The sequence below is a fragment of the Mesoplodon densirostris genome, chromosome 16 (genome assembly GCF_025265405.1).
Source record: "Mesoplodon densirostris isolate mMesDen1 chromosome 16, mMesDen1 primary haplotype, whole genome shotgun sequence".
NCBI classification, from domain to species: Eukaryota; Metazoa; Chordata; class Mammalia; order Artiodactyla; family Ziphiidae; genus Mesoplodon; species Mesoplodon densirostris.
The window spans coordinates 7,792,442-7,819,187 of NC_082676.1; positions in this window are offsets into that span (position 1 = coordinate 7,792,442).

The following is a 26,746-nucleotide window of genomic DNA, read 5'->3' on the forward strand; positions in this document are numbered from 1 at the left end:
TGAACTTTAAAACACAATGAACTATCATTATATAATCTCTATAAAGCCTAATACAAAATAGACTGACAGGGTACAAAGTTTCAGTTAAGCAAGATGAATAAGTCTACTGCACACCATAGTGCCTATAGTTAATAATACTGTACTGTGTTCTTAACAATTCTCTAAGAGGGTAAATCTTATGTTAAGTAATCTTATCACAAAGAAGTAAATAAATAAAGAGGGAGGGAGGAAACTTTCATAGGTGATGTGTATGTCATTGATAGTGGTAACAGTTCCACAGACATATACTTATCTCCAAAGATGTCAAGTTGCATACATTAAATACATAAATATGTAGAATATTTTTGTATCATCCATTAAAGTTGAAAATACACTTATCCCACTATCTAGAAATACCAGTCAGAAGTACAGCCCCAAGAGAATGTTCATTATTATTTTTAACAGCCTCGAACTAGAAACAATTCAAATGTCCAAGTGAATTGAGATATCATTGCACTCTGGTACTATATATAGCCATGAAAGTGATCATACAATAGTTACTCAAGACAGCACTGATGAAATACATGCACATAATATTAAGCAAAAGAATTATTCTGATTTTTGTAAAGGAAAGAGGACTCAACTAAACTTTGGGTTTTTAGGAGTGTATACTTAAGCAGTAAAAGCAGGAATAACTGAAAGGAAGCCATTACCATAAATGTAGTGGTGTGCTGGTGATAGCCTAGGCTACCTCATGAGAGCTGCTTGTAGCATCTCACCCCTAGTCTCATGTTTCTAGCTTGAAATGAGCAATGATGGAATATTTATATTATGGATATCAGCAAATACTGCTCCTATGAGTGTTTGCTTTTAGGTTTTCTTTTTTTTCCTGGAGAAAGGGTTGTTAAACATTTATCAGCACGTCACTATATAAAGGTCTTGATAATGGTCATCCTTTGGGAGACAGAAAGAGCTAGCTATTGGGGACAGGCATATTTGGGTTTCAGATGCTGGAACTCATTGGGCTTATTAACCAGAGCCTTAGTTACATAGATTTTGCCTATATGTGTTATATTTCAAGATAATCAGTTTTTTCAAAGGTCAAAAGTAAGTGCAGGGGACGGAGTCAAGATGGTGGTGTGGGAAGATGGAGAGCTCTTGTCTCCCCACAACTAGGGTGCCTACTGGATGCTGGTGGGGGACCTTGAGGCCCAAGGAGATGGGAGGAACCCAAGTGAACTGCTGGGGGTCGGGCCGAAGCTCCTGCAGTGGGAGCTCTGAGTCTGAACCATTGGACTAACAGAGAACCTCAGACCCCAGGGAATATTCATCAGAGTGAGGTCTCCCTGAGGTCCTCATCTCAGCACCAAGACCCAGCTCTACACAACAGCCTACAAACTCCAGTGTTGGAAGCCTCAGGCCAAACAACCAATAAGACAGGAACACAATACCACTCATCAAAAAAAAAATTAGACAGCAAAAAAAATACATCACAGATGAAGGAGAAAGGTAAAAACCTACAAGACCAAATAAGTGAAGAGGAAATAGGAAATCTACCTGAAAAAGAATTCAGAGTAATGATAGTAAAGATGATCAAGAATCTCAGAGATAGAATGGAGGCATGGATTGAGAAAATACAAGAAATGTTTAACAAAGATCTAGAAGAACTAAAGAGCAAACAGAGATGAACAACACAATAACTGAAATGAAACATACACTAGAAGGAATCAAACAGAAAAACTGAGGCAGAAGAACGAACAAGTGATCTGGAAGACAAACTGGTGGAAATAACTGCTGAGGAGCAGAATAAAGAAAAAACAATGAAAAGAATTGAATAGGGAGGGTGAGGGGGAGGGAGACGCAAGAGAGAAGAGATATGGGAACATATGTATATGTATAACTGATTCACTTTGTTATAAAGCAGAAACTAACACACCATTGTAAAGCAATTATACTCCAATAAAGATGTTAAAAAAAAAAGAACCGAAATTGAGTTATTTGTAGTGAAGTGGATGAACCTAGAGTCTGTCACACAGAGTGAAGTAAGTCAGAAAGAGAAAAACAAATACTGTATGTTAATGCATATATATGGAATCTTAAAAAAAAAAAAAAGAAATGGTAGTGTGAACCTAGTGGCAGGGCAGGAATAAAGACATAAACATAGAGAATGGACTTGAGGACACAGGGTGGGAGGGGGAAGCGGGGGTGAAGTGAGAGTAGCACTGACATATATACACTACCAAATGTAAAATAGTTAGTGGGAAGCAGCAGCATAGCATAGGGAGATCAACTCGGTGCTCTGCGATGACCTAGAGGGGTGGGATAGGGAGGGTGGGAGGAAGGCTCAAGAGGAAGGGGATATGGGGATATATGTATGCGTATGGCTGATGCACTTTGTTGTACAACAGAAACTAACACAGTATTTTGAAGCAATTATACTCCAAAAAACATCTATTAAGAAAAGTAAAATAAAGTAAGTGCAATAAGGGAAGAAAAATAAAAGATAAAAAGTTGAAAAATAAAAGGCAAAGGTATCACTTTTGCAGATGAAATGTTTGTCTAATTTGACATAAAAGAAATAATTGAAAGACTATTCCAATTAATGAGCTCAGTAAGGTGAGCTAATATACAACCTCTGTAAATTTTTGCACACTTCAGCAATAAACAATTAGAAAAGGCAAAGAAAACAATTGCCTTAGTAAAATAAATATATTAATACATATATAAAGTCTAGCAAGCACTGTACTGTGCTATACGAATAAGAAGAAAACTATAAAACTTTATTAAGAAGATACCTGAATAAGCAGAAAGAAAATCCATGTGTTTATGTGAGATAGCTCACTATTTTATCAATATCAGTTATCTCACCAAACTATATATTCAAAGTCATTCCAATAAACATCACAATAGACTAGTTTTTGAACATTTTAAGCTGATTGTAAAGTCAAAAATTTAAAAAAAACAGTAAATATAATTTGAAAAGTAGAAACAACAGAGAAAGACTCATTCTTCTCAGACCTCCTCACATTTTATAAAGTAATATTAAACCAAGGAGTGTAATATTGGGGAAGGAATAGACAAATAGATAACTGAATAGATAAGAGAGTCCAGAAAAAGATTTCTACTAATTTCAGCTTTCCTGGTGCTTCAGGCAAATTCAACAAGCCCTCATCCTCATCTGGTGGAAGAGAGCTAGGGCACATGTGCTCCGGAATAACAGCCCTATTTCCATCTGTCCAAGTTTCTGAAGGGTCCACTTCCAAGCATCTACTCGCTACCTGACACTGATTTAATATTTATTCACTGAAGAAACTGAAAATGTAAAAAAAGAAAAAAACCCTATTTTATACATAATTAAAATAATATAAAATAAAGCAACAATTGGGATGTTTTACCAACAAGTTGGCAAAAAAAAAAAAAATGACTGAAAATGTTCAGCATTAGCAAATACGTGTAAACCAGCTATTCTGATACAAATGAGCCACAGTAAACAGTAAAGCCCTTTTGGAAAGCAATGTGGCAGTAACTAAGAAAATCTGTTTTCAAATTCTTCCCACAACAAAACTGCTTCTAAAAATCACTCCTAAGGCATATAGCACAGGTGTACAAAGAGGGATCATCAGCATCAGCATCATGGGAATAAAAAATAACATTTCTGAGCATTAAATGTAGATGTTATTATGAATGTTTGAGGTAGGCACTGCTGTATCTTCATGGCATAGACAAGAAAACTGGACACACAGATATGAAGTGACTTGTCTCAAGGCACACAGTTATTATTACAGCACCATTTAAAATAGTGAAACGCTGGAAACAGCCTAAATGTCTATTTACAGAGACATGGTTAAACAATTACAGAATGTCTGTCCTCCAGAACTCCAAGAGCTTTTGCAGCTGGTGAGATTGGCCTATAGGTACTAACTTGAACAGATTTTCAAGACAAAACAGGTTGCAGAGAATTGTTTATAATGTAATCCCATGTATGACTGTGTGTGTATGTATCTCAATCTCTTTCCTCCGTGTATATGCATAAAAGAAAAATGACAGGCACTTCAGAGACATTAACAGTGGTTACTTGGGGTGGAGGGGAGAGTTCAGAAGTGTGGACTTTGGATGTTAGATCACATGTTTGTCTATGTCCATATACAGCAATATTTGAATCTTAATGACAAAATTGCATTCATATACAACTTACTTTTTATATTAAGAGGAAAAGTAAAGCAAAACAAATCTAAGTTAAATTTTGGTATCTTTTTCATATATTTTATCCCTTAAGCCTAAATCCATGTTTGCAAAGATTCTGAATAGATTGCACATTGATGGTGTAATCTGTTCTCCAAACATGGAAGTTAGAAGCCCTCATGTTTGCATCTTCAGTCTTTGAAGTAAACTCTCTGACTTTCTGAGCAACCAAGGGATGAAGTAAACAAGACAGAACACAGACCCTCTTTGCTCACCTCTTTCCTTACATCTGTGAGTTGGGAAAAGGGCGGGGGGCCCATAAGCATGGGAATCATGTGACCCAGATTCTCCAGTAGCAAAGCTCCTTTCTGCAACTGTACCATCTGTCAGTCTGTTACTACAACATCTGTGAGGGCACGAGCTCTTATTTACTCTTCAGAAATCATCGTTCCTGTTTACAAATGACATATTTTACCACTCACCTGCAGGTCCTCTGTTCCTACCTATGCATTGTTCCAACTCCCATATTACAAATTTAAAAGGCAACTTTCCATAAAGAAATGTGAAATAGTTACCCTTCCTCTAGTTCCGTCTCAGTAGGGAAGGGTATTTCTACCTTATATTTAACAACAAATGTGGCAGGTCAAACCAGCAGGTTATCTTGGAAATAGTCTTGAGAATTTTCTAAGCTCCCCAGAGCAGGACATTTTGAAAAAAGTGAAGCAAAAGACTTCAGAACAGAGGTTAAACTGGTTTCATTATAATGACAGTCATGCAATTGTGAAATGAATAGAAAGAAGTTGAAATTGTGTAGAGAAGTGAGGAAATAAACATAAAGAGTTCCAAAATCCTTCTTTATAATGTATCTACTGTCAGGCAAGGAATGGAGAGGGAACTGGAGTCAAAAGGCCGGTGCTGCATTTTAAGGAATATCACTGTACATGTTTATAAGCTAGGAAAAGCCATATTAACTGACATAAATAGGCATGCTTTGTGGGATTCTTATTTGAGCAGATCCTCTTTTCTTTCATGAAGATGCCCTAGTTCTCCTGATGAGTCATTAGCAAGAGCTGGAGAAGAGCATGTTCCTAAAATAAAGGCCGAGGAAGAAGGGACACAAAGTCCACATCTCAGAAGTAACCGTGTTACCCTTCATTTTACCTGAATTGGATTTAAAGATACAACTTGAAGATTTGGGTGTGTATATTAAGCAGAAAAAACAGAGTACACTTGGAAATGATGATTCAAAAGAAAAATCAGATCTTGCTATCTTACTTATCCTTTAATCTATGTAAATGTATGTTTTATATATTTTATATATATATATATAAACGCACACACACACATACATGAATGTGTGCTATGTGTGTTATGTGTCTCTTGTTTGCCTAGGTAGATAGACAGATAGATAGGGTCTGACATAGGGAAAAAGAAAAATGAAAGATATATAAAAAATTAGGAAGCAAGGAAAGGATATAGCTTCATTCTTTCAAAAATATACACCCCTAAAGATAGAATTATGAATGTTTCTCACTTTTGCTGTGCTTTTTTTTGTATTTTCTCTATTTTAATAATGACCTAGAGTGGTTTCCATTATTAGAAAAGAATGCTTTAAATATATTTTAAAATGATCTTTTCTCCCATTAGCCATTTATCTAGCTGAGATACTAATTGATTACACTTTGTGTTTATGCTTATACTCACAAGAATCCTATAACCTTGAAAAACTATGAATATCAATTTCTCAAATTTTTTTCTTCTTTCAAGTACTTAAAAGTGGCTTTCTTTTTAAAGAAAAACTGTTGTGAATATTCTTATAAAAGTTTGCAATATTCGGCTTGATTAAATAATTGTCTTGTTAAATAGTGATGATATACCCAGTATTGGTTAAGTAAGGTATAGGAAAACAGTGTCAGTGGGTATAAATTGGTAAACACTTTCTGGATGGCAAGTTCGCAATAATGATTAAAATTTCAAATGCCCATATCTTACCATTCAAAAATTCTACTGCTTGAAATTATTATTAATAAATCTCAAAAGGATGTGCTGCATAGCACTGTTTTAACAACAAATATCTGGGAAATTATTTAAAATAAAGTATTCGGGCTTCCCTGGTGGCGCAGTGGTTGGGAGTCCGCCTGCCGATGCGGGGGATGAGGGTTTGTGCCCCGGTCCGGGAGGATCCCAAATGCCGCGGAGCGGCTGGGCCCGTAAGCCATGGCCGCTGGGCCTGCGCGTCCGGAGCCTGTGCTCCGCGGCGGGAGAGGCCACAGCAGTGAGAGGCCCGCGTACCGCAATCAATCAATCAATCAATCAATCAATCAATAAAATAAAGTATTCATCAACAGAAGACATATATAGAGTTTATATTCCTAGAAAATAATAATAAGTTGTTAAAAAGAACAAGCTGTATTTTATGGGTGTTGATGTGGGAAAGGTTAAGTGAAAAAAGCAAGGCTCAAAACAATATATGTGGTATGACCTCATTTATGAGCATTTAAAAGAATATACAGAAATAAGAATACATATAACACTATATACTGGCTTGAACCTTGTTTTTTCTGAATGAATCCCAAGAAGTTATTAATAATGGTTTTCTTTATAGAGAGGAATGGCAAGGAGAGAAATTAGGAAGAAAAATTTCAGTATTTGTTTTCTTTTAATTAACCTTTCACATTTCACTTATGTCTTTTTTTGTATATGCCTTTTATTTAATATCTAACAATTATAAATATTTAAGCATTTAAAAATAAAGGTGGATAAAACTGAAATAGCATATGTGGCTTTGTTGAGTCTATATATTTATATATGTTCATTTATCTACATAAATATGTGAATAATATGTGTGTGGCTATATGTATATATATATGAATTATGTACCGGTAATCTCATATATATAAGGGATTGTGCATATGCATGTATATGAAGCACAGAGTTCATATCTCTCTCATCGAATTAATTATGTTTCCAGTCCACATTTAATTTTTTAAATTTCCCCATAAATAACTTGTTTTCATGCAGTGTCCTTCCAAGAAAAAGCAGCGTCTAGCTCTGCCTGGGGAAAAGTATTTGGATGAATGTGCCAAGGGTTAAAATATAATGGAAATTAATTATTATCGCTCCTACATTTTATTAATCTGGACATTTTCTCGCTTGAGAACACACAGTGTGCTGAATTTATGGTATACAGTCCTGTTTCAGAGAAATAAAACATCTTAGATTATATTCTTTTTAATTCACTGAAGTATAATAGATAATAAATTATTTAGTTTAATTAAAACCTCTTTATCAGATGGGCATTTATCCGTCACATTGTTTTGCACAACTGGTGTTCTGCAGAAGGCATCATTTCCCATTCTCTTCTCATTTCATTCACGGGTTCTTTTAATTGCATTTCAAATTACATCTATTTCCACAAAGTCATACTATAAACTCATCAGACATTTGTGCCTACTCCTTTACCTTAGGCATTAAAAATCCCTCTCTTCTGTTTGCTTTAAAATTCATCCTTTTCCCTTTATGTTTGAATGGAGAAACCCAGAAACACTAAAATATGGTATTTAAGGGGTTTGGAATTGACTGGCCTGGCTGGAATGCCAGCTCTACATTTAGGAAAATTACTTATCTTCTCTAAGACCCAGTTTCTTTTCTCATCTATAGTATGGGGATAATAATAGTTTTTATTTTTTTAATAATAGTTTTTAAATACAATGAAGTAATAGATGTAAGAAATAATGTCCGATAATGTCTTGAAATGCATTTTAGGTTGGGCATGGGAGGACAGAGGGATGAGAGGAGGCAAACACAGCCTTTTAACACTAAAATTTCAGGCTGAGAGTTTGGTGGTTCTACTAGAACATTATTAGGATTCTGGCATCAGAGTTTTATTTCCTTTGAGCACAAGAATTCTCTGAATTCTCCAGGGTTCCACCTCCCCTTTCCGTTCCCTCCCCTTGCAAGTTCATTATATTCTCATTCTTCACATTATTTTAAATTGCCTTAACTTTAAAACGTTGCCAGATTCTTATAGTCTTTATTAAAGTATTATATGAAAGACAGGGAAATTAATGGGATCAAGGTGTATAAGAATATATAAGGTGCCAGAAATGAGTATTTTACTAAAGATTTTGTGGGGAGGCAGGGAAAAAAATTACAATATATACAACAAGGCAAAAATATATTATTGAATTCCTCATAAAAATGTCTTTTTCCCCAAAGGTTTTCTTCTTTTTAACAGCTTCACCTCTCTCCTCTCCCTTCCTAACATGGCCTAGGGGGGGAAAATCCATCTCTTAATCTTAGCTCTTCTGTTCCCTAGTCAATGAAACAAAATTTGAAAATTGGCTTAAAGCATGTTATCTGTTTTTCCTCAAGCATAATGATTTGGGGCTTCAACCACAGTAATAATATTGGGCACTGCTGCCTTTCTAACTATTCCAGGGTGCAGAACTGACATATCTTTATTCTTCACTCTTTACTCTTAGGGCAAATCCATCCTACGTGTCTTTTTCTTTGTTCACAAAAATTTGAACACTTAAGAAAAAGATTCTCACTCATAGTTAAATACTATCATAGTCAAATACCTGACTATTTATACACAAAGAGAAGAGTTATTAATTATAGAAAATATGGTATTAGTAACAATGGTGATGGTAACTGTGGTGATACTGGTGGTAAATAAAGAAGAAAGACAAGAAGACCAAGAAAGTCTGTTTGATATAGGATTATCTCTCTTCAATTCACAAGTGTATGAGGAGGTACCATTTGTATAGCTACTGAGGGGGAAACAAAGACTTAGAGATAGGAAATCACTTGTACTAACTCACACACCGATGTTTCACCTAAGAGGTATCCCAATCCAAAGCCCAGGCTCTTAACAAAATTACATGTTAAACTGACACCTTAAAAAGAAAAAAATAATTTTAAAAATAAAGTAAAATGAAAGATGTTCACTGGAAATGGTTTCCATTTGCTTCACTTCTAACTCTACTCAATAAACAAATTTTGTGTGCCTGTGATATGCCAGATACTAAGCTAGGTGTTGGAAATTTAAAAAGAAAAAACAAAAACCTGGATCTTATTTATATTTTTTCCTTCTATACTGCTTAGCTGTCTTTTTTAAGCAACATGTTATTCCATGTTGTTTCTTATGTTGAATTAATTCTTTTATTTTGTTGTTCTTGCTACTGTTTTGTTTGCAGGAAGAAATGGAGATGGTAAAAATCACATATCAATGATTATTTCTTTGTCTTAGATTACCTAAACTTTGTCCATTTATCTTTAAAGCCCCCTCTCATTTCTTTATTCAGTTTGAAAATTCAAGTGGATCAGATGGTTCTGATAAGAAGATAAGATTTCTGAGTCACTATGACTGTTACAAATGAAAGCATATGATATTCTCACTATGGTTTGCCAGAGATGGTAGAGGTGGGTTAGACCCAACTACTTAAATGTAAATTTCTCATGCATGTGAACAACTCTGGGGAAAAAATAAAGGGATATCATATACCTTTGCATGTTATCACATAACACCACGTCATTTATCTAATTCTATTCTTGCAGCAACCCTGTAAAATAGGTATTTTCATCTTCATTGTTTAGATATGAAAAGAGAACCAGAGAGATTAAGGGATGGACTAAAGATCTCAGAGCTAGAAAATGGTAGATGTGGCCAGATGTTCTAATTCTTATGGCCATTATTTATTGCCTTTCTTCAAAATAACATTATAGGACCTTGTCTCTATACCACAAAATTCTGCAGAAATGATGGAGATTATTACTTACAGGCACAGTAGGAATTCTTTACATAATGAAATTGCAAATTAAACCTTCCCCATTTCCTGAAGGAACACTCTTTTAGCTTATGGCTTGTGATCCATCTTCCTATACAACAGGTCACATCTGTTTTGTTTGCCACTGTGTATCCTGAACCCAGGTTAGCGCCTGCTACAAAGGAGATACTCAGCGAATATTTACCAAAAGCCTGGATGAACAAATAATGGGTGAGTAGATGTTTAAGTTATTAGCCATATTCACTTTAGCATAAATTAATTTCAATTTTTTCCTTGACTCTCTTACCATTTTCAGGTTTTGAAACTGAAAACAGGGAGAGAAAAACAAACAAAACAAAATGAGGAACGAGAGTTGTGTTGACTGGAAAGATCATGGAGGCTCCTCTCAGCAGTGTGGTTACATATTCTCATAGAACAAAAACCATAAACTGAAGCCAAAAATAAAGACATGCAGAGGGCACTGTGGGAAAAATGTGAACATAAATGCCATGATGGGGCATTTGGCCAAGAGCAATGTGATAAAACCACATACAAAACTTCATAATTAAGCTGGGGACCCTGAAAGGATTTGTCTGTTTGTTTTTAAAGTCTCACCTGAGTAAAGAGTCCTATTTTCTGTTAAGAAAAAATGTTAATCCTCTATGGAAAAATATATCCTCAATTTAAGCCCAAAGTTTCCCACAGTTTAAGATCAAATATGCAGGAGTTTACAATCAAAGATGACAAAATATGAAAAGGAACAAACCACGAGAATAAATGTGAGTACAAGAAATAGACAGCAAATTCAGCCTCCAAGAGTATCACTTAATAGAATTATGAAACATACCATAACAATAACTTTGCAAAAAGCAAAAAATTAAAGATATGGAATAACAGAAAGACAAGGGACATTCATAAGAGAATCTAACATAGTTAAGCAGATTCAGAAGGGAAGGAAGAAAATCATGTTTTTAAAAATTGAAAAAAAAAGATTAAAGTTGAGGAGAAAAGGAGTGGTTACACAGCAAATTAGGCATAACTGAAAAAAAGGAATTACTGAACAGGAAAATCTGAAATAATTACTCAAAATGCAGGCTACAGGTGAACATTATGAAATAGAGGTTAAGAGAGGTGGAGGAGAGAATGAGAGTCTAACGTACATTTAATCAGAGTCCCAAAAAGATAGAATAGAGAGAAGTTACGTAAAAATAGTTTGAAAAATATTCACTATATTCCTCAACCAATGAAAGATATCGGAGCAAAATAAATGGAAAGAAATCCCACATAGACGCAATGTAGTGAACCTGGAGAAGACTAAAAGATGGGGAGAAGACCTTATTAGCAGTCAGAGTAAAAAGACAGATCCAAGTCAAGGAAAGAATTATTCTGACAGCTTCTCTAAAGCAACAAGAACCTAATGAAGAACTAAAAGAAACTAACTCTCCACTGGGATAGCTCATACCATTGAAATTATATTTCAAGAAGAGAAGTTGAAATAAAATCATTTTATGTAAACAAAAATAAGGAACTTTTATAATAAACAGGCTTCTATTATAGGAAATGTTAAAGAGTATACTTGAAAATACCTTACTATGCTTTAAATTATCTCCCAGAAGGAAGAGCTGAAGTGCGAAAATAATTAATGGAAAAATTGACAAAGATGTGTATAGCTAAACAAACATTGTCAATATTGATACTAATAATGTTTAATTTATTGGATTAAATGATGAAAATAATATACTGAACAGAGGCGTATTTTTGTGAGGTTGTAATCAGAGTTTAAATATTTTAAATTCCTTTAGTTATTTGCAAGGGATTTATAATATTAAATTTAGAATAGGAACAGAATCTATAATTTCCAGTATGCAAGACACAAAAAGCATTGGAATAATAACATAAAGGAATAATGGAACATTTTGGAAAAAGTAGAAGCTTATAAAAATTGGGACCAGAGCAAGGTAAAAAAAATTCACTATGACAGAAACAAGTCCAAATATATTAATATCAGAATGTTCAGGAAATAGTTGTAAATGCTAAAAAAAAATCCAACAATTATTAAAAGTCAATTCTGCCAAGGGCTCATGATATCTAAGGAGAAATTCTTTTGAAGTGTTTATTGATGGCACAAAATGAAATTTGTGGTTCAAGTTCCAAACAAAGCAGAAAGTAACATTAATTGGACCTTTCTTCTGGAACAATAAAGAATTATAGAATGATATGAATAGGCAGTGTTCTTTCTGCTTGACTGAAACATGAATCTCACAGCTCTCTGGCTAGCGTGCACATATTACAGATGAGACAACGAAGGCAAAGAACAATGGGGAAACTTACCCAAGGCTCCACTTCCAGGCAGTGGAAGAGACAGTTTTAAACCCACAGTCTGACTCCTGAGGCTGTGCGTGAACCACCTCTCCTCTACTGCCTCCATCTTTATTTTATGCAGTTGCTGAGAGTTCAAAGCCAGCTCCCATACACAGGGAGGATGAGTGGGATGGAATCAGTAATTACCCTTCTTGATTCAATTCAGAAGCTCCACATTGAGAAAGAGACTCAAAGAAACAAGCTCACTCAGGCACAGCAATAAATTGCGTGCCTGCTCGTACCCACCACGGTGCCCAGAGTTGTGTGATGTACAGTGAACATGCAAGTCACTAACAGACTAGCCTGAGAGTCTATCTTAACCTACATTTTTCTGCGTTTAAGGTGATTCCCTGGTGTGGTTGACAGAAATCCACTTTTGTCTCTCTCTTTCCTCCTGAGCCCCATTTTCAATAGCTCAGCCCCTGCTGTGTATAAGGGGACAGTGAACTTGGGTAATCAAAAGATGACCCCATCCTGGTCGCCAAGCCTGAGCGAAGACAGACACAGGCTAGGAATCATTGGCCTTAAAATTCCAGACTGGCTTCCAGGTGATCATTACAGGAGATGGGTTGAAACAGGGCAGTTTAACCGAGTCCATTTTCAGAGCACCACGAGGTCTCGTCCTGATCTTGGAGAAGCCTGACAGGGTACCACAAGTGGGAAAATTGTTTTCAAGGATGCATGTGAATTTATCAGTGTGTTTTCTAAGACAAGTATGTTTTTGTAGGTAGCATTTAGATGGGATGGGGCAAAAGGTTGAGGGGTCAGAATGTGGAGAGGAGAAGAATGAAACAAGAAACCGGGAACATAATTTACAATTTTTTTTTCCAAATCACTATTTCACATTCTTTTTCTCGGAGGATAGGAACTGAACAGTATCACCATGGCAGAGGTGGGTTTTGTGTTTTTCATCCTACAGTGACATGAAGTTCAAAAAGAATTAGGGATTACCAAGAAGAGTGGATAGCTTTTCAATGCAGTCTCTCTCTGGCCAGCCCACAAGGGTCTCTGTAGTGCTGTGTGATCTTGAACAATCTTTTCTGTTCACATTATTTCCTTCCTCTGTTCTCGTTGTATTTCCCTGGGGAACAATCACTATTTCTCTCTGCTTCCCTTTGCCTCTTGGCTTATCGTATATGTTTATGGTTTGTGATCCAAGTCTGGTTTCCCCATCCATGTTTTCCCCACAAATTAATCAAATTATTGCTTTCTTAAAAGGAACCCTCTGCTCCATAGACAGAGAGAGCACTTTCTGAACCAGCACACTGGGGAGGGACAGAGAAGAAAGAAAGAAATCCTGGGTGTGAGTGAGTTTCTCAAGGCATGTTTTCAATATTCTTTGGCGAAGGCCCACACTTATCATAATAATGGCTGCTTTCTTTAACAGTTTTCACCAAATAATAATTTTAATGTAAATAGGAGTTGTCACAAATTGATCAGTTATCATCTGCCAGGCATATGCTAAACCCATTACACATTTTATTTTATTTAATCTTTACTTTCCCCATTTAATAATTGGGGAAACTGCATCTTAAAGACATGAATTTGCCCTTGTTCACACAGTGTGGAAGTGGGAAAACCTGGATTCAAACTTGGACAGGATTACCAAAGCATCTATACTCTCACTAATGGGATGCAGAAGACCTAGCAAGGTTAGAAGGTTGATGGATGCTATGTGACTTTAAGGAAAAGAGAGAAGCAGGACAAAAATATTTTTTACTGAGCCCTGACTATGTACTAGGCTTTGTGCAAGAGGCTTCTGGTGTGATGTTACTACTGTACAAAATTACTATTACAAGCTTAGGAGGGAAGAATTTTTGTGTCCATGTTTAATACATGAGGAAACTATGGCTGAGAAATGCTAAGAAACGTGACCAAATCACATAGCTAATCAGCATTAGATGTTGAACAAAACCCAGGCCTGTCCGATTCCAAGGCTCATCTCTCACTAGTGCGTGGGGTCAGCAGCCTCTAAAATAGTCCCCAGGGATCTCCCATCTCCTGGCCTTCACATCCTTGTGTAATTCTCTTGTCTCCAGTGCGGACTGGACCTGCTGATTCACTTCTAACAAATACAGCATGGAAAAAGTTATGGAATGCCACTGCAAAAAACAGCTTCCTGAAAGATGGTGACTTCCATCCCTCTCTGAGCCCCATCTCTGGGGAAAACAAGTTTCCATAGTGTGGGTAGCCCTATGAAGAGGCTCACATGGCTGGAATGGATGACTCCAGCTAACAGACAAAAGAGAACTTGGGACCTGCCAAGAGCCACAAGAGTCAGCTTGGTGATGAATTTTCAAAGACGTGAACTTGGAAGCACATCCTCTCCTAGTCCAGCCTTGAGAAATCTGTAGCCCCAACCGACACCTTGATTACTGCCTTATGAGGCACTGAAGGAGAGACAACCAGCAAAGCTGTGCCTAGATTCCTGACCCAGAGAAACTGTAATAATGCCTGTTTGTTGTGCTAAGCTGCTATATTTCAACACACAGTGATAGACAGCTAATACAAGTGGGGTGGGTAGGTGAAGAATAGACAGGCAATGTATTCTAGAAGGTGTCTATCCTTTCTATTGGAAGCTCTGTATTAAATCCCTTCTGAAGCAAGACCAGCTTTAAATGACTAAAACACCCAGTAATGAAATGAATACATAAATACTGTATATTCCTTTGGGTTCACTAGTTTCTATTAGAATTATTGTACCCTTGGAGGAGTTAGGGTTTGGGATCAGTCACTTTAATCAATTCTATATGTTAGCTGAACTTAGCCTCAGAGAATAGAAGCTCCAAATTTTGGAGAGATGTCAAAAAGTGGGAAATTTAAAGTTAATAAACTGATTTGAAGTACTACAAGATAGATTCTATGATGTGTAACTAATGCTTAATATTTATTGAGCAAATTTACCATAAATAACTTACAATTCACTCAATACCAGGCTAGATGTAAACTATTCAAAAATTAAAATTATATTTGATTCACTGCCCATTTGTTTATTTTATTTTATTTTTTAATTTATGATGGTAGTCCTGTCCTGCTTTGCAACTGCAGTGTCTCTATGGGCTGGATCCCAAACTAGTCAGACTTTTCACATGATCAAGACAAATTTGCTGTGAACTTCAGAGAGAAAGTGACAAATAATAAGCCATCTAACCAAGAATATCTTTCAGGTGATGTCAAGGAAATAATCGAGATCTATTTTTAAAAGAATAAGAAATTAATATGCTACTATTTGGAGTGTTATCTTAATAAAAGGAAGGCAAACCTTGGTGTCAGTATGAAAATATTGATCTTGTGGACTGCTCAACCCAGTGCCTCTCAAGACCCTTATCTGAATCATATAGTCATGTGGAATTCTAGGTAATCACGTCTAAGAACATTCTGTGTATTTTTGTAGATATATAAAGGATCCCCAGACAATGAGATCAGCCCCCTTGACCTCTCTGAGATTAAATTGGGGCTGGGGCAGAGGGGGCTTTCCTTTGAGACCTTCATCACTCAGGGGAAATACAAAGGCTCTTCTAGAGAAACCATGGATTTGAGAGTGGTGAACATGCCAGATTAAAAATATTAGGTGAAGGCCTGCCTTCAAAAACTACACAAGTTCTGGGCTTCCCTGGTGGTGCAGTGGTTAAGAGTCCGCCTGCCGATGCATGGAACATGGGTTCATGCCCCCGTCCGGGAAGATCCCACATGCCACGGAGTGGCTGGGCCCGTGAGCCGTGGCCGCGTCCGGAGCCTGTGCTCCGCAACAGGAGAGGTCACAACGGTGAGAGGCCCGCGTACCGCAAAAAAAAAAAAAAAAAAAAAAAACTACAGAAGTTCTAAGATACAGACGGTTTGCAGCCCCGAACACTGTCAGTATCACTTTCATTTATCTTTCTGGCCAATCTCCATTTTTCCTTTCAAATCAAAAGCTAAAGTAAGACACATTTAGGGGAAAGTTGTCAACATTCATTTTATGGAAATGTGCTACTCACAGGTATCCTCTGATCAGCAGCAGCATCGTTTGAAATTGACGTTGGATAGGGCCTCCCTGGTGGCGCAAGTGGTTGAGAGTCCGCCTGCCGATGCAGGGGATACGGGTTCGTGCCCCGGTCTGGGAGGATCCCATATGCTGCGGAGCGGCTGGGCTCGTGAGCCATGGCCGCTGAGCCTGCGCGTCCGGAGCCTGCGCGTCCGGAGCCTGTGCTCCGCAACGGGGGAGGCCACAACAGTGAGAGGCCCGCATACCAAAAAAAAAAAAAAAAAATGAAATTGACGTTGGATAGATTATATGGCGATCTGCCTCTTCTTCAGAGCGCGACTAGAAACAAATGGGAAACGCACGTGAAAATACAAACTCCTGTTTGGTTTGAGCTTCCCTGATATTGGTTTCACCCCATCTTCGAACAAGAAATGTCACAAAAGCTCTTGTCAAATGTGGCTCCTAGAATCTTCTTTAGGAAGTACGGACATGCTTAGCTATAACAAACGGTATTCATAAATTGATCCTACAGAGTGTGCAATTAAACTAAAAACTTTGGGTCTCTGGGACTTATGAATTCTTGGACAAACTCACGCCACACGTCTTAAGAATGACATAGCTATCTTTGGGTTTTGCGTGTTCAGATCTACCAGTTAGCAATTTGGGAGTTTCAAATGACAGGAATATAAGTCAAACGAGATTAAGCAAAAGTAAAAATGAAATAATTGAAAAAGGCTAGGAGGGTGAGCCTCCCATTCAGTGTGGGTAGATAATTCAAACACTTTTATCAGAAGTTTATCTCACATTTTCTTATTCTCACTCCCTCTCTCCCCATCTTTAATTCTCCTTTCTGTTCTGTTGTATTTGCTTTCAAACCAGTTCCTTCTATCTTATGGCAACTAATGCTCCAGACCTACACCCTCACAGCTCTAAGTCTAATACAATGGGCATGATTTTTTCTTAGTAGCTTCTGCAAACACCATGAAATTTAGACTCACTGGATCAGACTGAGTTACTTGTCCATCCCTGAACCAAATGTTGTAGGTCTGGATTAGAACATGCTGATTGGCCAGCCTTGGTCATGGACCCACCCCTTGAGATTGAGGACAGAACTAGAGTCAGTCACACCTGGAGCACATGGAGTGGGACTGGGGACAGGGGGCCTACAAGAAAAAACTGAAGGGATGCTCTAGAATAGGAAATAGAATGTGAGCAGGAAAAAGTGACAGATGTCCATGACCTGCCCACCAACCAAAACTTCCATTAAGCAGTGTGCATTTTTTGATAAAGCCAAAGTATTTTTAATAATGTTTTATTGGAGTATAATTGTTTTACAATGTTGTGTTAGTTTCTGCTGTATAATAAAGTGAATCAGCTATATGTAGACATATATTCCCTCACTCTAGGACCTCCCTCCCATCCCGCCCTCCCCCCCAACCTGCCCATCTAGGTCACCACAGAGCACTGAGTTGAGCTCCCTGTGCTATACCGCAGGTTCCCACTAGCTATCTATTTTACACATGGTAGTCTGTCATACAGAGTGAAGGAAGTCGGAAGGAGAAAAACAAATATTGTATATTAACGCATGTATGTGAAATCTAGGAAAATAGTACAGATGAACCTATTTCCAGGACAGGAATAGAGACGCAGATGTAGAGGACGGATGTGTGGACATGGGCGGGGGGGGGAGGGGAGGGTGGGATGAATTGGGAGATTAGGTTTGACATAAATACACTACCATGTGTAAGATAAAGCCAAAGTAGTTTAAACTCCCCATTAGGTTTAAAAATTTTGTGATGCCCTCCCATTTATTAAAAGTGATGACAACGCCAAATTAAATAAAAATAATTGGTGGACATGTATCACAGATGGCAAATTCTATTCTAAGTCTAGCCTGGCGTGATTTCTATTGCCAACATACAGGATGCCAAAAATTGGACAAACCACTTAATGTGATTCCTATCGTCCATCTGATTGGCAGTGAAAAACAATTTGACCAAAATCTGTGATGTGCTTGAGGAACCATTCTGTGAAAAAAAGGGTCAAATGAATTTTCTGAAACTGCAGATATGCAGCACAACCATGGTGTGTATACTGAACACATAAATTTATTTTCCAGAAATACTCTTTTATAATCTCTAGCACTTGGCGTCAAGATACCTTGCCCTGATGGCACAGGGGACGTGCAGGTTTCCTCAGAGCTCAAAGACAATTCACATTCTGAAAGAAAACCTCCACGGCATAACAAATCTGCTTTGAAACACAGTAGACAATTAACTTGATGTATTTGGGGGCTTCTAAGCTGAATAACTGGTCCGGTCTCTAAAACGAACACTAAGAAGGCCATTGGCAAAGGACGGTAACAAGTTCTGCCATGTCTTCTTGGTTATGTCTATAATTTAACAACCATCTGTGGACACAATTACAACTGTAAATGAACAGATGGCCCTGTCCATGTACAGAGAAAGGAGTGATTCATGCCAAAAAACAATCATAAAATAATTGGGTGCAAAAGCATTAACTTCAAAAAAGTTAATATACATCATCTTTTTCAAATTTTAAATCCATTTTGCTGCATATCATTATTTACTGAGTACCACAACTGAACTCCTAGCAATAAGACAAACACTCAGAATAAACCAATGACCAAATAAATAACACATAACTTCAGACAGTGATAAGTGCTTTGAAGAAAAAGGCACAGGTTAGTGTTAAAGAGATGGAGTGTGTGTGGATATGGATGCTGGCGTGGGGAGAGATTCCCCGATGCAGGGCTGCTGGGTAGGGACAGCTTTCCACAGGGATGACTAGGATGAAAGGAAGGAGCAACCCAGGAGAAGGTTTGGAAAGTCATTTTGAGGAGAGGAAAGAGTAAATACCAAGGCCCTGGGGGGAGTGGGGGTGTTGAGGGAAATAAATGAGCTTTATTTCTTTAACTGCCTTTATTTTGAAATAAGAAGAAACATTTTTAATGGATTTTTTTTTTAACCTAGAGCTTTAAAATGAGTTTTGTCCCCTTCGTCACACATATGCAGGTCACATTGGTCAGTCTGTAAGTGGTTTCATTTCTGCGTCAGAATGTAAACTCCTTGAGCTTAGGGATCCTTCTTTCTTGTTTGGTAACTACCATATTCCCAGACCTCAGAAGTGCTTAGCGCCCAGTAGGTGTTCATATATCTATTTGATTTTTGGTGTCAAATATTGCAAAGTGGTTAAAAAACCAAAACCTTGTTTCTCGGTGCACATTTGAGACTGCTTAACAAAGGGGAAAAAAAAGACAGAAAAAAACCCAGTGCTGTAAGTTTTGTTTAGTTACACATTGCAGGGTTTTAGATCCCATTTCTGATGCCCACCATAGCACTGAAGTTGATTAGAGATGAGCGAAAAAGACCACATGTGCACTTGATACAAATCCCCAATGATATAACTTTCCTACCCTTGGGCATTCACCACAAAAAAATGGCTTCTGTTTTTAAAGCACTTTTCACTATTTGATATCTCACAATAAATTCATTCAACAGATATTTGAGTGGCTTCTATGTGCGGGGCTTTTCTAAGGTCTAAATATATAACAGTTAACAAAACAGTGAAAAAGAATTCCCAAGGAGTTTACATTCTGACACAAGAATGGAATCACTTGCAGATTGGCAAATGTGGGGAGGAGCCATAGCAGATGCAGCCTGTCTATGTGTAGCTTTTCAATTGCCCTGGGTACCCCATGGGGACCCCCACTGCCACTGCCACCCACCCCTGTGGCTGAGCTGGGGAGAAGGAATAACTCTCGCTCGCTATGTCTCTTCCTTTAATACCTAGACTTACATCACCCAAAAAAACTAACATGAACAAGTGATGCTTTGAGGTCTTAGGTTGGGTTCTCTGGAGATCTGGGGGAAAGTGATGTATTAAAAAAGTGTTCCCGGGGGCCTCCCTGGTGGCGCAGTGGTTGGGAGTCCGCCTGCCAATGCAGGGGATGCGGGTTCGTGCCCTGGTCCGGGAGGATCCCATGTGCCGTGGAGCGGCTGGGCCCGTGAGCCATGGCCGCATCCGGAGCCTGTGCTCCGCAGCGGGAGAGGCCACAGCAGTGAGAGGCCCGCATACCGCCAAAAAAATAAATAAATAAATAAATAAATAAAAAAGTGTTCCCGCAAAAAACCTAGTAGAGGAGTGAGGAAGCTGAATTGGGAATGAAGGAGCCAAGAATGAGGTGATATCAAGCAAAGTCCCATGGAAGGGAAACTTCACTCAATTCTGCAAGGTAATCTGGACTCAGTGCAGGTCCCACCTGAGTCGGGGCAAAGAGGACAAGGCAGCCTGACCTCAGTGCCATCAGCCATGGGTTGAGGGTGGCCCCGTGGGGTTCCAGCTCTCCCCGTATTCAGACAGAACAGGTTCTTGGTGATGGCAAGTGGTGAGCAGGAAGATGGTTAAGAGATCCAAGGGGTTATGTGCACAAGACAGACAGCATCTCATTCAGCAGTGGTTCTCAAAGTGTGGTCCCAGACCAACAACTTCTAATACCACCTGTTAGAGATGCAAATTCTAGGCATCCAGCCCAGACCTACAGAATCAGAAACTTTGGGAGTGAGGAACAGCCACTGTAATAACCAGACTCCAGGTGACTGAGGCATGCTCCAGTTTAAGAGCTACCGAGCTACAGGAATGTTTACATGCGTCAGGCTCTCCTTGCCCTTGAACCAAACTTAGCTCCAGCAGGGTGTGGGGAGACCAAGCAGAATTATGCCAAAATGAACCTGAACAACATGTCCCCCTCCAGCTTCCAGGCAAGCCCATCTCTCCAAGTCAACTCTGTCTCTAATTTAGTACCTTTTTACCTGGCTGTTTCTAATGCAAAGAGTAGTCAGAAGATCATAATGGGGACTCTATTTCCCTTCTCAATGAAAACAGCGATTCTGTGAGTACCGACCTATCATTCCAGCCCATTATAATGAAATACTGTGTCTGAGTCCAATGCCAGAAATTAGAATGGTGATTCTTTAAGAAATAATGGAACACCCTCTATCCCCCTTCATAAGTAGCTCTGGAGGTCAGAGTTTAAAATATATCATCAGTTGAAAATACGGGAAGAAAGTTTCAATTCCCTTGAAATGCCTGACATCCATACAGATATTTTTACTCTTTGTAATGAAAACCACATTGTAAAGCAGATTAACCTAAGAATTAATTGTAAGGACTTATCTTCAGACAACTTGGGTTTGAATCATGTCCCACACTTACCAGCTGTGGGATCTTGGGTTACATAACTTCTTCAGACCTCATTTTCCTTACATAAGAGGAAAATGGGAAGGCCTACTATTAGGGTTGTTAGAAAACATGAGAGATGATATTTAACAGCTAACACCTAGATCATGGTAAATATTCCAAACATATTTGTTGTCATTATTATTACTATTATTATTAATATTGGCATTTGCCAGGTAAATTATAGTTACCTTCACACGTGTAAAATGTATTAATATTTGTTCCCTGGAAGTTGATGAAATGGGGATTCTGAGTCTTTTAACAGTGATCACTAAGATACTTGACTTAGAAAGTGTTTTGTACCCTTTCCTACAATCAACATGGTGTAGAAAAATAGAGAAAATTTTTGCAGCAGATCAATTCCTAAGTAATTATCAATACTTTCCTTTCAATAATCTGGGCTTATTTTGTTAGGTTTTGCTCCCCAAAGCTTTACAATTTTAGAAAGCAAGACCTCTAAACTCTTCTCATGAAAAGAAACCAGAAGAGCAATCGTCTGCCCTTGGTCGACTCAGGTGGAGGCAGTCATTGACAAAAGGCGCCGCATTTAATGTCCAACTCAAAACGGGGTTAACTCCTTCCCCCCAGATGAGTTCTGAGTCCTCAAGGAGGTGGAAATGGGGATAAAGTGAGCGCACAACATTTGTTAAATACTGGAAGGATTCTTAAGTCTAGCCCAGATGTCATCTGGTAATGAAGGAAGAAGGCTCATTTTGCCTTTTTCCTACTGGAGGCAGCTGGAAACAGGGACTGGGTCTTTGAGCAGCATCCTCGCATTAGCTTACATTGTGCTCTGGTCCCAGTGGGTTTCTCTATTAATGGGGTTGGCTATTACCCAGCCTTTGATCTATGCTGGACTTCCCACTGTTTTTCAGAATAAGAAGCCCCCCTGGCTTTATTACAGTCCAACCTATCCATGATGCATTTCATATTATTTCACCATCCTCATCTCTACCCATATTGTAGTTTCATAGAGAAGTGATTTTCCTTCTCTAAAAATAAGGCGCCGCGCTTAGAATTACACTTTTAAGATGACAGTAATCCAGTAATCACTTCTAGGAACAGAAATTTGTAGGACAACATAATATAATAATTATTATACACTTAGATATGGGGATGATGAGAGGAGATGCAAATTTCATTATTCCTGAGAGTTCAGTTCCAATGAAAGTTAACATAAATTAAAGGCGAGTCTGAAAGGAAAGCAATTTGGGTCTTATCTCAGATCAAGTTTTTCTCCAGTAGGAAAGAAAAAATTATGCAAAACTTCAAAAATTAAGAAAATCTTATTTAATATATATTGCATCAAAGTTCCTTTTCCCTCCCCACTTCACTTAAAAAAATAAAAATAACCCAGATGAATCATTTCCCATATTATAAAATATAAATGACTCCAAAGAAGGCAGTTATTTTCTCTTTTTCCCCACTTCCACCTCTATTTTATGTAAGCTAGTGTTCATCGTAAGGTGCTTTTTTAAAATCTCTTTGAGGAAGAAAAAAGGTAAGTCTTTTTTTATTATTATACTTGTTTCTATTCTTTTTTTTCCCCTCTTCTTTATAACACCCAGCAGTTTTCTTTGCCTGGAGGAGGTGGGACTGCTAAATGCCCATGAGCATTTGGTATCCGTTAAGTTGCATGTATTTATCAGTTTGAGAAAGCACAGGCATCACCGGAGATTAAAAGTTTCACTTCAAGAAATTCCTTTTATTTAAACTGCTGAGAGACAGACTGAGACAGAGAGAGAGACAGAGAGGGAACTGTCTACGTATAAAATATATTCAACTAAGATACAATGCAATGTTTTATGTGACAGTAAAATTATATCCTGGGCCGCTTCCCTGAGGACAGTTCACTTAGAAATAGTGTTGCAAAGTCAGTCAGTAGGAAAAATATTTCCATCTTCATTTGAAAGATTAGCACCTTGTTCCTTTTTGTTACCAAATTGAAAATAAAACGAGTTTCCTTGGTTTGCATAAGACATGAAGGAGGAGAAATGTGATTTTATGTGCTGTATTCTACTGGCACTAGCTGCGTCTCTAATATCAAATCAGCTCCCTCCACTGGGCTAAAAATGACCAAAATTGTTTACATGGTAGGTTTTCTATTTGTGATACACTCTGACCTGGTTAGACTCAGGCTTATGACATCTCAAGGCTAACAGTGTTATCAGGTTCTGGTGTGTATGTGTTTGAACAGCAAAATGCATAAGCCATTGCATAAGCAAAAACATCTCCATGTAGGAAGGTGTGCATTACATAACACATTTTTGATCCTTCCCACATCTGTGTCTTTTTGTGTTACTGATAAATATGAAGGTTAAACAAAATATTGGAAAACAGATTTTAAAATCAAGATATAAGAATGTATCAATGAAAAGACTAGAAAAGCTAGGCACAGGGAGAAAAATGGTATAGGAAGGCATTGCAACACTCAGTCTCTAACTACATGTAATCATGCTTACTGCATGGGATTGTTGTCAAGTCTGAAAATACAGCATTTGGGTGAGTTGCTGATATGAAAATAACTAGCATAGGGCCTGTTACAAAGTAGATGCTTGGATTAATTTGTACTCCTTCAGCTGCAAATGACAAAAACCTAATTGAACAAGATTCAAGTAACTGAAAAGTACATGGGGTACTTTTGGGCACAGTTGGGTACAAGAATCCAAATACTTCTCCATCTCTTGACTCTGCTTTTTCTCTGTGAGGGCTTCATTCTTAGACAGATTGTCTTAATTTGGTGTTACGTTGCTCATCAGCAGCTGTAGCCTTATATTTTGTGGGGTTAGCAAAGCCTATTTGAAGGTGGGGAGTAAAGATAGGTGGGGACATTACCTCTCCCTATAATTCCATAAAGAGTCTGGAGGCTAATTCTCATTGGATCAGAAGCATCATATGTTAAATCAAACCAATCACGGTGACTCTTATTGGCCAAGTATCATCCCATGACAACTTCCTGAACTGGGGACTGACTGCTCTCCTAAAACACAATGAAAAAAGGATAAAAAAAGAGAGGCTGCCTCAAAAGAAAATTGGACCACTATGATCAAAAGAAAGGGGATGAATACTAGACAGGGCTCCACTACACAACATCTGCTGAACTGGGCCAAGCGGCATGACAGTGGTAAGTGGAACATCTGAGGTAGAGAGAAGGACAATTGCAAACACTGGGGGGTCAAGAATTGGCAGTATATATGCAAGAGGTGGATAGAGCAGACTGAGGTGGTCTGTTTGGGAAAAGAAAACAATGAGAGATTAGGTTGATTAGTTGTAGGGCGAGAGAGAGAGCTAATGAGTGTGGACACATAAAAGTGAGATTGTGGAGTCTGGATTTGACACAATTAACTCAGGGAGGGGAGCATCTATATGTTTTAGCCACGGTTTCAGGTGAAAGGGAGAGGCAGGACAGAAAATGCAGGCTGTGTTTGAGAAGAGTCCTCCGCAGTGAGGGAAATACTGCAGTTAAGCTTGTGTGGGCAGATGATGGGTGAAGAAATTTTAAAAGGATGGTAGGAGGGCCCACGACAAAGAATCAGGAGGGTGTGGTGATTGGGGTAAAGGAGACTTGGCCAGATTTGGTCCTGAGATATATTTAATGTGGGATCTGGCATCCCAAGCCTCCCCAGATGTCTGTCACTCTACAACAGACTCAAAATCCAGATAGTTCCCTTGAGACCTTTGTGTATCACTGGTCCAAAAACACACAAAAGAGAAACCTCGCTATAGCCAACGCTAAGAATGACATTTGCATTCCTGTTTATCAACCTCCATTCTCTCCGTTTATAGAACTTGCTGGGTATTTAAGGTTTTGTTGTCATCATTTGAGAAGGCAAGATTGGATATGGAACATTTATTTCAAACACTTATGACACTCTTAGAAATTATGATTTTAAAATTCTATTGAAGCTTTTCAATGGCTCAATTTTTAATTCAATGGCTCATATTTTTTAAATGTCTAAATGTTTTAGATAGCTATTTAGCTATAGAAATGTACTTGTTCTCTGTTTAAGCCAAGGTAGGAATGACGAGCCTTAAAAACATTATAATGGGATTAATTTCAGTGCTTCACCTAAATTCTCAACACGTGTTTTGCAAAAGCTGTTGCGCAAAATACTACTCCTAAAGGATATAGATACTTTACGATCATAGAGCTCTGGGGTCAAATGCTAGATTAATTCAAACATAAAATTTTCTCTAGAACTTTGCACACAATGATATCCAATTGAGTAACATGGTCTGCAGCATTTCCCAAATTTATTTGTCTCCAGAATCCTTGAGTTCTACAGAGCATCTGGCGTAAGCAGTGTTCCACAGAACACATCTTGGGAAACACTCTTCTGGAATATTGTCACTTCCGTGTGTGACAATGAATATGAAAATTACATTGAATTTAAGCATTTAGAAAATATTATTTTATAAGGAGTCTTTAAGCAAATAAAACCAAGAAAATCTTGGACTAGTCTAAGGTCACAATTTTTTTAATGTTATAATGGTGCAGTGGATCTAAATTTTCTGTCTTTAATGAAGTCACCTCTAAGCTAGTCAGATATATGGCAAATGTCTAGGCAAACTAGAGTTTCAATGTTTGACTCTGGGGTATACAGCTGAATATACAGTAATTGTAACTGAACATTGGAGAGGAGACATATGTCTTCAAAATTTTCTTAAAGCAAAAATAATCTCAACAGGGAATTATTTTTCTAGTGAAAAGAAAGCAGAGCAATGCTTTTCCATCCATTTCACTCTATTTCACACTGTTTCCTTCCTTACAATATACATGTGGTTAGGGAGGGGATTGGACAAATTATGACTTGGGACTGAACACGATTGATGGGTCATTTCAGATAATATGACAAGTTCCTCTTGGCTCCTTCTCACCCCAGACTAAGAAACAATTTTTTTGTATTTTTTTATTTTTTTGTGGTAAGCGGGCTCTCACTGTTGTGGCCTCTCCCATTGCGGAGCACAGGCTCCGGATGCGCAGGCTCAGCGGCCATGGCTCACGGGCCCAGCCGCTCCGCGGCATGTGGGATCTTCCCGGACGAGGGCACAAACCCATGTCCCCTGCATCGGCAGGCGGACTCGCAACCACTGCGCCACCAGGGAAGCCCTGTTTTTTGTATTTTTCAAGTTGCCTGCCAACAATATAAGACAATATCATAATACCAGAAGAAAAATGCATGTACCACTGTTTAGATCCTCAATAGGAATTAAACGATCAAACACATGT